The sequence below is a fragment of the Phaenicophaeus curvirostris genome, chromosome 4 (assembly GCF_032191515.1).
Source record: "Phaenicophaeus curvirostris isolate KB17595 chromosome 4, BPBGC_Pcur_1.0, whole genome shotgun sequence".
Classification (NCBI taxonomy): domain Eukaryota; kingdom Metazoa; phylum Chordata; class Aves; order Cuculiformes; family Cuculidae; genus Phaenicophaeus; species Phaenicophaeus curvirostris.
This window is the reverse complement of record NC_091395.1, coordinates 30,589,372-30,602,715: the sequence shown is the minus strand read 5'-3', so window position 1 is coordinate 30,602,715 and position 13,344 is coordinate 30,589,372. Positions and strand designations below refer to the sequence as shown.

General features: G+C 41.1%; 1 protein-coding gene across 7 annotated transcripts in view; it reads right to left on the bottom strand.

Moving 5' to 3' along the window:
- Positions 1-13,344, bottom strand: part of FAM13A (family with sequence similarity 13 member A) — a 132,231-nt gene that overhangs the window by 81,887 nt on the left and 37,000 nt on the right. The gene's annotated exons all lie outside the window — the stretch shown is intronic.

The window sequence follows — 13,344 nt, the reverse complement described above, 5'->3', positions numbered from 1 at the left end:
TGCAAAAGGGTAGAACAGCCTTTTCAGATAATCTGTAACACCAAGACATTCCACATCAGTGTACAAACAGAAAAGAATATAACAAGGTGCAAAATAATAATATAAAATACATATAAATCAAGCATTCTGCTTGATAAAGACTACTTGAAGAAAAATAAAGGTGTGTCTATTGAAATAACAGGGGTAAGAGTGATATTTAAAAAACAAAGGTAAGTAAAATAAACAGAAAGTTTTCTTCTGTATCACACAGACAGACCAAAAAAACTTCCCCTTGAATTTGCTTCTTGACAGAACTGCAGAAATGGATGGTAAAAAAAATTATACACCTCTTCTCACGCCCGCCTGCCATCCTTGTTAATGGCAACTGATGCCAACATGTGCCCTGGAAGGAAATTTCTCAGGCCATGAACGTTCTGGACTAGCATTCTCTGCAGAGGCATCCAGGACACAGAATTGGAAGCTGGGTCCTGTAAATCCAAGACAAAGTTTCCAAGCATCACTGAGACCACCTACAGAAGGCCAGGGCTCTTGCTGTGACCCTTCAGCATAAGTGTACAGAACTTAAGAAGAGACAGTGCAGCGTCAGACAGATGTCCAATATCAGTGGCAGATAAAGGACGTTCAGGGGAGAAGGAGAGCCAGTTTTGGGGTCTGCCTCTCATGTACTGCCCCAGCTTTTGGCAGTCTATGGTTTATGGCTTTTTTTGACTTAGTGGTTGCACCTGGTTCAGTGTGTTTAACAGCAAACATTGAACCTGACCTTTGTGATTACTTTCTCTTGTGATCACTTCTATCTTTAGCCTTTGCAAGATCCTATCTCTGGGAGTTTCGCAACACTGTCACACATTGATTAAAATAAGAAAAAAGTACTTCTATTTAGATATGATATCAAATAATCCTACCCTTGTTTTAGAATATGAGAATTTGCAAATAACTGTTCCTTACCCATCTTCCCTGTAACATTCTTGACTTCATACTACCCCAGTAGTAGTGACTAATCTGACAGGAAAATCTCAGTTTATATAAACTCTCTTTACAGAAGTTACTCTGATGCGTTTGATCCTTTTTGCTGCTTTTCTCTATACCTTTTAACCTTCTACTAAGTACCTTTTGAACTGTAGCCAGAACTGCAGGCACCACATACTTCTAACTGAGCTCTGAAGAGAATAAACTGAAAAACAATATGTGTATCAGAGGCAAAGGGAAACCAGAGAGTTACGTTGAGTTTCCTGCTTTCAGCCTCTGCACTGCATGCTCTCAGCAAGATCCTGCCTTCATTGATGTCAACGGGCATTTTGCCTGAAGTCAAGATCTCACCTTGGGACCACCACTGGTTTCAGGCAATAATCTGTTAACCCGTCACTTGCAGTGGTTATTGACTGTTGACTCCACAGGAACTGGGCACACACCATGTGGACACCAGGCTGTGGCTTTCAGCAGCTGCAAAACAGTAGCAGTGCTGTGATTTAAAAGGGGAAGACCATGTCTGCAGGGAGGAGGGGAGGCAGGGAGCTACACATCAGCAGCATTACAGAAGGGAAGCACAACGGGAGGCAGCAGGGTCTGGGATCTGGAGGCACTGACTCACTGGATTCTGCTGGAATAGCTGTTAAGCCTTTCTTCCACACCGAAAACTTGCAGTCACATAGATTTTTGCAGCTGGAAGTGATTGATGTCTGTCACACTCGCACAGAAACATCCTTCACCAGGGCCTTTTGGTGCTACTTCAACACCACCTGCTAGAGCTGATCCTTTGCACACCAGAAAAGCTCTCCACCAGAGTAACAAGAAACAGCGATGATACACATGCACAAGCCTCTAAACTAAAGCAGTTGCTACACTGTCCTACCAGAACTTTACAGAAGCACATGTAGGTGTAAGCAAAACAGGCAACTTCTATGAGGTATCACACATACCAACAGCAAGCAAAGCCTGGAAAGCAGCAAAATGCCAGCCTTTCCACCCCACCATATCACACGCACTCTTGATAGTAAGAACACAATTAAGAAAGCTAAAAAATGTTGCTACCAGATGCTGCATTTGTAGAATCTGCCTTACCCAACAAGAAGCACTAGGAAATGGGCAACAACTGCCATACAACAAGTACCAGATTTCCCCTGTGCAAATTGTTCATGAACTTTACACTGACGTACAGAAGCTGCTTATACTGGGGAATTCCATAAAAAAAAAAATCCCTATTTACTATTCAGGTGCTCTAAAAAGAAAAAAAAAAAAGTTTTGGCACAGTCTTCAATTATTCTGCAGGCACTTCCAACAACAGGCATAACAAACATATGAGATTTGTAGAAAAATTCTGTTTGAAACATTAGATTAATATTTAGTATTATTACTGCTTTTTAGAGCACCTGAAAATCACTAAGAAGTGGACAGAAACAGTATGCTCCATCCTCTATTTAAGATAATTATAAGTTAGTATTTTGATGGCCTTGGAATACAATATCATAGCATTCTAGTTATTTCTTCAGCAATATAGCCTACAAGCAATGGTAACTTGTACCTGAATTAAACTTACATTTACTTTCTTGCTGTGCAAAAGTGGTTTCAGTTGCATTGGTATAAAAATGCACGTAGAAGAAAGTATCCCTTGAACTCATAGGTATTAAAAGTTAAACAAACTTTTCCATATAAGTAATATCTTTAGTCCTTATTAGCAACACAAAGGAACACCATTCACTATTTCATTCTACAGTTGTTAGTGAAAAAGCCACCTGAACAACTACTGTAACAGCAACACTTCACAGGAGTGCCACTGAGATGAAGACATGCCTGTGGGCAAAGACTTCAGTAATCTGAGTCACTCACAAAACAGATTAAAAACCTATGGACAGAGGCACCTTAAAAGTTTTTGAGAGGAGGAGCTCTCAAGAGAAAAATTCTGGAAGATTTCTTTGTTCATGCATATTTGTCATGCAATGAAGTTTGAGAGAACAATACCTTACAAAGTGAGGACAATACCTTGCAAACCAGCAGTGCTAAGGATGTTGAGGCTCTGGAGCGAGTCCAGAGAAGAGAAACAAGGCTGGTGAAGGGGCTGGAGAACAGGCCTTATGAGGAACGGCGGAGGGAGCTGGGGTTGTTTAGCCTGGAGAAGAGGAGGCTGAGGGGAGACCTCATTGCTCTCTACAACTACCTGAAAGGAGGTTGTAGAGAGGAGGGTGCTGGCCTCTTCTCCCAAGTGACAGGGGACAGAACGAGAGGGAATGGCCTCAAGCTCTGCCAGGGGAAGTTTAGGCTGGACATTAGGAAAAAAATTTTCACGGAAAGGGTCATTGGGCACTGGAACAGGCTGCCCAGGGAAGTGGTTGATTCACCTTCCCTGGAGGTGTTTAAGGCACGGGTGGACGAGGTGCTAAGGGGCATGGTTTAGTGTTTGATAGGAATGGTTGGACTTGATGATCCGGTGGGTCTCTTCCAACCTGGTTATTCTATGATTCTATGATTATCAAGACAATATGGAAGTATTTAGTTCTTCAATGACAGAAAAGAGAAAAAAACAACAACCCTGGAACCAAATAATTCATGAAGAAAATTCTAATTTTCTCCCATGCCCCTCAATTCCTGATCAGCCTAAGGTGTAACCTTACCTTCTAGGGGGGTGTGGAGGAGGGCCAGTGAAACTCCTGTTAGGGCTATTACAAAGGGACACAAGAAATTCCTAAGAAGTTGAGCATTAGCTTAAAAAGAAACAAAAAAATGCCCTTATGGAAACTTGTTGGACGTTGTAACACATTTCTACAGGCTGTATCTTGTTACACTCCATATCAAGTATGGCAGGAGATTCGTAGCCTGTGCAGCAGGCTTTCATTTGCCTTTTGCCTCCAGAGTAGGCAACCCACCAAATGACAAAGAAAGATTCAAGTGAGATTTATACAGGTCATGAGTGGAAGAATCCCTCTATTCTCCAGGTAGGGACCATCCTTAGCTACAAGGCAGTTGTTTTCAGCTTATTGTGTACTTGAAAATGCTAACGAACAGAAAAGAGAGCCACTGCCTATTCATTAAAATGCCATCTTGTACAGCAACTGTTACGATTCTCTGAATAAGACTTCTGCAAACAGTGTGATGCTTTGTGTTTTAGTTTACAACCATTCACATTTGGTTTATGACACTTTTAGTGTTTTTTCTTTTTTTTCCCCTTCATTTAACATCATATCATCAAACAAATGTTAACATGACTGCATTGCTTATCTGTTTGATCACTGTTACAAAGACTAGTTGGAGGCAAGTAAATAGCCTCAGTGATCTGGACAACTGGGCAGAGCATATCATCAGCAAGTTTATGAATGACACAAAACTGGGAGGAGTGGCTGATATAGAATGGTTTGGGTTGGAAGGGACCTTAAAGATCACTTAATTCCAACCCTTCTGTCACAGGCAGGGACACCTCCCACTAGATCAGGCTGCCCAAGGCCCCATCCAACCTGGCCCTGAGCACTTCCAGGGAGAGAGCACCCAGAACTTCCCTGGGCAACCTGTGCCAGTGCCTCACCAGCCTCATTGTGAAGAATTTCTTCCTAATGTCTAACCTAAATCTTCCCCCCTCCAATTTCAAGATATTCCCCCTACTTCTATTACTCCATGCCTTTATAAAAAGTCCCTCTACAGCTTTCTTGTAGCCCCATTCAGGTACTGGAAGGTTGCTATATGGTCTCCCCAGAGATATCTGCAGGCTGAGCAACCCCAACTCTCTCAGCTTGTTCTCACAGCCCTCTGATCATCCTTGTAGCCCTTCTCTGGACCTGTTCCAACAGTTCCATATTGTTCTTATGCTGAGGATTCCAGAGCTGGACACAATACTCCAGGTGGGGTCTCACAAGAGAGGAACAGAGGGGTAGAATCACCTCCCTTGCCATGCTAGCCATGATTGTTTTGAAGCAGCCCAGGATACCGTTGGCCAGAGGGTTGTGCTGCCATCCAGAGGGACCTCAAAAGGCTGGAGAAATGGGCTTTCAAGAAGCTCATGCAGTTCACAAAGGGAAAGTGCAAACTCCTGCACCTAGGGCGGAACAGCCACTACATGCTGGGGGCTGCCCAGATGGAAAGCAGCTTCACAGGGAAGCACCTGGGAGTCCTGGGTGACAAGTTGACTGTGAGCCAGCAATGTGCCTTTGCCACAAAGAATACAAATGGTGTCCTGTGCTGCACTAGGAGGAGTTCAGCCAGCAGGTCAAGGGAGGGAGTCCACCCCTCTACTTGTCATTAATAAGGCCACATCTGGAGTTCTGGGACCAGTTCTGGGCTTCCCAGAGTTGTACACAAGAGACATAGACAGACTAGAGAGATTCCAACAAAGGGCCATGAAGATGATGAAGGGACAGTTGCATCCCTCCTCTCAGGAAAGGCAGAGAGAGCTGTAACTGTTCAGCTTGGAGAAGGTTCAGGAGGGATCTTATCAATGTGTACAAATACCTAAAGGGAGGGTGTAAAGAGAACAGAAGCAGGCTCTTTTCAATGGTACCCAGTGACAGGACCAGAGGCAATGGGCACAACCTGATACAGAAGGTTGCCTCTGGACATCAGGAAACGCTTGTCCCTGTGAAGGTCTCTATCCTTGGAGATATTCAAAGGCTGTCTGGACACGGTACTGGGCAACTGGCTTTAGGTGACCCTGCCTGAGCAGGGGAGTTGGGCAAGATGTCTCTCAGAGGTCCCTTCAAGTACAACTGCTCTGTGATTTTTACTTCCCCTTTGACATTCTCATTTATCCAGCAAACAAACTGAAGATACACATCTCACTGTGTGCACTTTATAATGTGCTGTGGCTTGTGTCCAAGAAGCACTTTGCCCAGGCAAAATCTAACCTATACGGTCTACCTAAGACAAATCAATAAATCTTTGTAAATTCATAAAAAGTTTCACTTTGGAAGATGATGTCAGTAAATCCAAGGACAATCCCAAAGAATAGGGTTGTTTTGGTTGAAGAGCAAATAATTCCATATTTGTCCCCTGAAAGTTTTTTATCTGGTGAAGCTTAACCTCAAACTGCATTTGACAAAGATCAGATTTAGTCTGAACCAGGTAGGTTGTGGGCTGCTACATTATAGGTACAGGATGTACCTGCTGAACGCATGGGCTGCCAACAGCTGCTACTCTGTAATTTAAAATACATCTTCATTCTCAGCTAAATAAAAGTAAAATAGTATCAGGTTATGAAGATTAAAGAGACCAACCCAATAAAGGACAATCAAAACACCAAAGAGCAGACAACTATGAAGAATAATTACACCATTCATCCCACATTTGACATTCAAGTTTTGCTGTCTCAGAAATCTCAGACGGAAGGAACTGTGTTTGCAGTTTAATAGAGACCAGTCAGTTTTTATGACCAGTATAAACATATGTCATGATGGGTGTTGAAGAAAGTGCAAGAAAACCTTCCCCCTAGAGGCACAAGCCAACCAGTCAAGGTGGCATCATCCCACACATGCCACCGCAAAGAGTCCTCATAACTGACTGGGTGCATCATAAAGACGTTTCATCTCAGAAGATCCTGGGTTCAAAGATCAAAGATAAATACGCCATATATTCTAAAGATATGGTGTGGTATGGTGACTCTGATCTTTCAGTGTTTTTGAAGAATAAGAACTGCTCCATACCAAGATGAGCCTGGAGAGCTCTGCGCATAGACATCAAGATGGAGTAAAGATACAGATCCTTAAAACAGATCCTCATACTTTTCTGAGTACCTCACTCATCTTCTCAAGGAGGAAAATACAAAAACTTCCAATATCCCAAGCTATGCACGAACATGTAAATAATAAGGGCAAATCATGCTCATTTAAGTAATTATGAAGTCTAGATGCAGAACTTCTGGAAGAAGCTAGCTGTGAGTTTACATTTAAATGTCATAACTGAAAGGATGATAATGATGTTTCCATAAGGTCATAATCAAAAAACCCAGCAGGTATTTAAAACATGCATAGCATATTCTTTTATTTAATATGCATGAACGTAATACCCTTCCAGACAAGAGAAAAACCTCACTCAAAAACTTCCGTATTAAATAAATTGTACTCTTCTAGTTACCCACTAAAACAAGGAGGTCCATAATTACTCTTTGAAGGGCTTCCTATTTCATCAGCCTAGGGCTTGTTCAGCTTAAAGGCCAAGTATATCAATACAAATATTCTACAGAATACAAAAAGGGACGTTTCTTTGCAAAAACCTAGGCACAGCTGTGCAATGCAAAGAAATTTAGAATGTTTTTTTTCTCACTCTAGTTGCAGTTCGGTTATGACAACATAGCTAGCTATCAGCAGAAACCTTAGATGTCAACTTATCACTCATCAGCGTTACCCCTGCTTCATGAAGACCATTAGCTAAATATACCTCTTCCCCGATAGCTAACCAATCTGATTCAACCAGTTCTGTCCAGTCAAATAGCCAAGGAATGAGCTATTTGCCAAAATGATCAGGCTTCCTATTTTGCCACTGATATATCTTGAAACAAATGTATCACATTCACTCCATTTAAAACACCAACTGTTTCAATGGTATTTTTAATCACGCATACACAGAGCTGTAAGCTCTCTACCAGCATTATGTAACAGTAGTGACAGTGGCAGTGAATGAATATCAGGCCTTGCTTGGAGATCTGGACATTAGCTGGAGGGTTTAAGTTGTGCCACGCAATCCTGCTGAGATAGCAAAGCCCATCAAGTCATTCAGACCAAGTATTTATGCTGTGCTTGTGTTGTCCTCCAAAGCTTCGTTGAGCAGCCAGCTCTCTCAGCACCAGATTCACCACTGCTCTGTTGTGGTCAGCAACTTCTAGGATGAATCTAGATGGGATGAAACTCCTGCAGCTGTGAGGACCGCGTATTAGCCAGGCCCAAAGGGCATTCAAAGGCATCAATAAACTGGCAGCAAAATTTTTCAGTTACATTCCCTTTGCACTTCTTATAAAACTCTCTTACTTTCCAGTCCTACGCTCCAAAGGAGGGCCTGAGCCATTGTGTTACTGGCCGTGGCACAGAACTTCTGTTTATAAGAAAGCAACTGCCAAAGTCACAGTCTGAATACTATGTGTATTACTCTAGCAGGGACAAAGATGTCAGAGAGGCTGTGGAACAACATCAACTAAACATACCTGAACCATGCTGGCATTTTTGTCCATAATAGCAGAGTTTAAAAGTCCTTAAGCCTGGACCGAACGTAAATTTAAAAAAGTCATCTCTAGTAAGACTGCTGTATGTGTTAAAAATGGGCTTGGTGCTCAAACACTTGCTGAAGCATAGACTCAGTTCATAAAGTAATAAAATGTAAAAAAGTAATTAAAACCCACTCTCCTTTGTCACTTCACCTAACAACCACAATACTGATTTTAAAACCACGCAGGCATATTGCAGCTGACAAATTCTTCTTGGAGAAAAAACATGCCTCTTCATCCTAAATTTCACTGAGAGACAAAGATCAATAGTACTATAATTCTTACCAGGTTTGGCAGAGTCAGCACACATCACTTAAGCAATAACGCGTATTTGCAAAATCCAGTTACCATCTCTCTTCCCTATCCTGAACCAAGCCCCAAATCCTTTCCTGATTAACTGCCACACTGAAATCAAAGTCATGATGAATGCAGTCATCTTTACAATCTGTGCAGCTGCCACTGCCAAATTTGGATTTCTCTTACTCTATCTGTATTTTTAGGCATTAGATCACTGAAACACCTCCTCTGTACTCCACCCTACTCAGATATCAAAGTTATAAATTTGACGTGATCCTGAAGTGTGTGAAGCTTTAAAGTTCAAGCAAGTTCTGATGTTTCATGCAAATTCTTGTGTCTTGATGAGGACAATACCATTCGGATTGAAAGAGATGAGTATTATCTTCCATCACTACAGCCTCCATACTTGACAGAAGCCACTGCAACAGCAGAAATGCTTTAATGCTTTAAAGTAAACACACGCTTAAAAACTTTGTTAACACTGCATGATTCCAGAGGTAGAGAGACAGCAAATCCTCTTAGAAAGCCTACAAAATTCAAGCATGGCTATGCAGATATAGCATTTCTAGCTCCGGAGTTAGTTTACTTGTCACTGGCTGTGAATTCCACAGTTTTGTTTTAGTAAAGTTTCTCAAAGTTAAAGTAATGTCTGCTACAGAAAGCCCATGGTGAAAGCCCATGGACTTCAAATTGTGCAGGGACCACTTAGGACCATTTTCTTGTTCGGAATGATGTACCAGTTCTGTTTGTCTTCAGTGAAGTTTTAAATTAAGCTGTAACAGCAAGTTAATTACTAAGTGCAGCAGATATCCAAATCAGAATAAACTCACTGTCTCTAACTGCACCAGATTCACAGAGCTAATCTAAATGAAGAACAGCAGATGCTTTCCTGCTTATTAAAGTGAATAGACTGAATTCTGAACATAGACTAAGATTCACCGAGTTGGTAACAGTTTTCCCCAGTTACTTCTATACCAAGCCAAATTCCTTAAAACTTTAAAAACGCTGCTGATAGAAAAGTCTCAAGAAAAAGACATCTGTACAATACGGTTGATTCAGGTCTCAGTCCATATGAAACCACTCTAGGAGACTGCACCAGTGGTTCATCAGAGCTGTTTAAAGTGTGATGTCTCAGTGGACGTATTTGAGCTTGCTACTCACTGTTCTTTGCACCAGGAAGATGAAAAGCAGATCTACAGAGGAATCAGTTCCAGTTACCCTAATCTTTACACAAGTCTACAGAAATGGGCTGTCCCAGAATCTGCATAGTTTGGCTTCATAATTCAGACACCTGCATTAACGTTAAGGCATCAATGAACATGACTATAGTGGTACCTACCCTGTGGACCCATATACTGTTACCCCAGCCTCCAGCTGCATTAACTGGAAATGTTTGGTTAAATGTATCTTCTTCCCAGACTCACTTCCCAAACACTAAGTCAAATCAGCTTACTCAGTGAATCCCCCAATATAAGTGAATCCCTCATATAAGGCACAGGAAGGGAGGAGTCCTATATGTGTTCACTATGTCTTCCTTTCCCAGTATTTACCCATGCTAGCTGTGCTTCCATACTTATTTCTTTAGGCAGTCACTGTCTTGGGTTGAATGTCTGTATATGACTAAGAATGCTAGACTTAATGACAACTATAAGCTCCCTAGAAGACTTCAATACTTCCCCATAAGCTCTGTTATCTAATACACATCATATGAATTACTGAATTGTTTTGCCACCAGTGAAAAAGGCCTTTTAATGTAAATACACTGCTGCATGACATGTAAAAAAAATAAATCCAATACAAAATACTTTGATACCAAAGTGGCCATTTATTATGATCTAGGAAAACACACTATTGATATTCAAGGAAAATAAACTTCGTGTGTTTTCTCTGTGCAACTGGCAATCCAAAATATCAATGATATTGATTAAATGCTTTACCAAAAATAATTGGCACTCTGGTGTTCAAGTAAGATCTGGAATAACACTAGAAACACTACCACTAGGGCAGATTCAGTGAACAAATTCCAAATTCTCCCTGAAGGATAAACAAAAAAATGTACACTCCAGGAAGATGTAATTTGAACCCAAAAGCTATCCTGTGCTACAAACATCCAAATTCAAGATATCAACTCAGTAATAAGATTATCCTCAAACCTGGGATTCTCCATGGCACACAATGGCAGATTGTTGAAGTGAACCATAAACACCTTAAAGTCCTTTTTCTGCAGGAGGCCAGCTGCGTTTTCCTAATGGAACCCCTCAGCTTCCTATCCTGTGCAGCTCTACAGGAAGCTTTATCGAAGTGCTGCATGCATGTTGAATGCATGGGATGAGAAGGAATGGCTTTAAATTGGAAGGGGGAAGATTTAGATTAGACATTAGGAAGAAATTCTTCACAATGAGGGAGATGAGGCACCGGCACAGGTTGCCCAGGGAATTTGTGGCTGCCCCCTCCCTGGAAGGGTTCAAGGTCAGGTTGGATGTGCCCTTGAGCAGCCTGGCCTGGTGGAAGGTCCCTGCCCATGGCAGGGGGGCTGGAACTGGATGGGCTTTAAAGTCCCTTCCAACCCAAACCATTCTATGATTCTATGATTTTATGATATTTCAGTATATTTTTAAAATAAATGCGCCACCTCCAGTGAAGAAATCTTAAAGCAAATGCTCTATAAATACCAGCTATGCTGTTGAAAGGCAAATGTTAATCAGACCATCAAAAGCCCAGGAACAGAGGTAAGTCAGTACAACACCCATCACATTCCACCGTTCCTTCTGTTGGGTGTTTGAGGTGTAAACAAATCAGTGCTTGCCAAAGGATTTCTGCATTAGAAAAGTGTAAAGCTGTGCCAAAATTCAGAGCTGCTGGACTGAAGGCCATGTAAGTAGGTTGGAAAGTCTCAGACAAGCTGCTGAGAAACCTGTCCTTCTCCATGTATGGTACTCCTCCTGTTCACAGCTTGAATTACACAGTAATGAAAGAATTTGCTGCCTAAAAGACACTGCTGGCACTGGCCTGAGCTGTACCGTATCCCATAAAGTGCAGACAGGGAAAATAAATTAGTATTACCTCTGTATTTCTCCTGCCATATGGCCAATGCATTAACAAAGGAACCTGAAGAACTGAAATGATGACCACAAAAGTTCACCCCAGCTACCCATCCTTCAAGTATTTTTCCTTCTAAGCAATAAAGAACGCTGTTTATTAACTTCAAAAAAAATCAGGTTCAGATCTTAGGGATTTTGAAGAGAAGGGGAGCAGCACTTTCAAGCATACCGATAAACTGGCACTACACTTGCCTGAGCTCAACAAGTACCTTTTTTTATGGCCCTCTAAATCAACACTGGGTAATACAGATAAGCTGAGACTCCACTAAACCACATAACAATCCACCCAAAAAGGGCTATAAACTTTGTTCTTGGAGCATTCACCTCTGAACTAGAAATAGAATCAGAAAATACATCCTGTACTGTAACAGGATCTTCAAGGTGATCTCACAGGTCTTTTCCACCTCCCATTTTCATGGCACTGTGTCTTTATTACACCTCTAATTTTAAGTATGAGTCATTGCAGACAAATGACTGAAGCGAGTCATATAGGTGTGTTAGATCAGATTCTTCTGTCACTTGCCAGCAAAAGTCAGAAATTAACATTCCTGCAGTCAGTGTAGGACCAGGCTTGCCACTGATTGAATACTACTAAGACAAGCATGCAACAGTCAGTGATTGCAGGAATCACGCGGTACAATAATTGCTTTCATTATGTTGAATGGAGATAGAAAATGAGAACAGAAGTACGTGAGCTAAGAGCAGAAACCCCTTTGACAGCACATTATTAACTGCTCCATCAAGGATTCTGTAATATCACACATTGAACGATTTGTTTCAGTATAAAAATGCGTTTAGTTTATACAAAATAATGCTTCCAAGGGAACAGGAGATCTGTTGGCTGAGAACACAGCAGGCAGCTCCAGCTAAGAACTTATTAAACATTAACCTCCACAAATCTGCTCAATGCAGGCTGTGGCAACAGGTCTTATTTGCACTGGGCAGAGTGCATAGAAGTATATTTTTGTGGTTCTCTAAAAAAAGATCATATTTACAGTTTATTACAACATTTGCAAATCCACTCTCTCCTCCTTCTCGTCCTCCAATCCATGCTGGGTTTTTACAACGCAATCATTAGCACAAGATGATTGTGCTCCTCTTACAACTAGCTGTTTTCTCTAACTTTACAGCATATCTTTACATTATTTAAGACAAGGGGAAGGTCACATTTTTAGGCTCCTGAGGTTCCTAGGCTACTTGGAAAACCTACAACAAACAAAGCAAACCCAGAACCTCAAATACAGTTCAAGCTGAGAATCCGCTGTTGTCAATGTTTTAGTTGTACATATGAGCTCCTAAAGGACTGGCAGTCTGTTTGATGTTACCCTTTAAAATCCAGAAAACAGAAAGAACATATGCTCATTTTCAATAATACATCACACTTCAGTAGCTAAACATATTTTGGAATGTATTTTGTTTTTTAAACATTGTGTGAATTTCCAGCTCAAAAAAATTAAGTTATTTAAGATATTTTTGATTGCCGTTAGAGTGATTTCCAACTCTACTAAAAGAGATGAAATAATTGTACATCTTCAGAAATCTGACCCCGGATCTCTCGGAACACTTTCTGGTACTAGGATTCAAACAATATATGTAAGTCATAGTTTTCAAATGTGAGTCCTTAAAGTCAGGCAATCCACATAGAGTACTAAAAATGCAAAAATTTAGTCAAGCCATATTGGCAAAGACTTAAAGAGGAGATGTCTCTGTGTTTCTGATAAGAAATATTATGCAGTTACACCGTCTTTTGTACTTGCATAAAAAATCAATTTTATG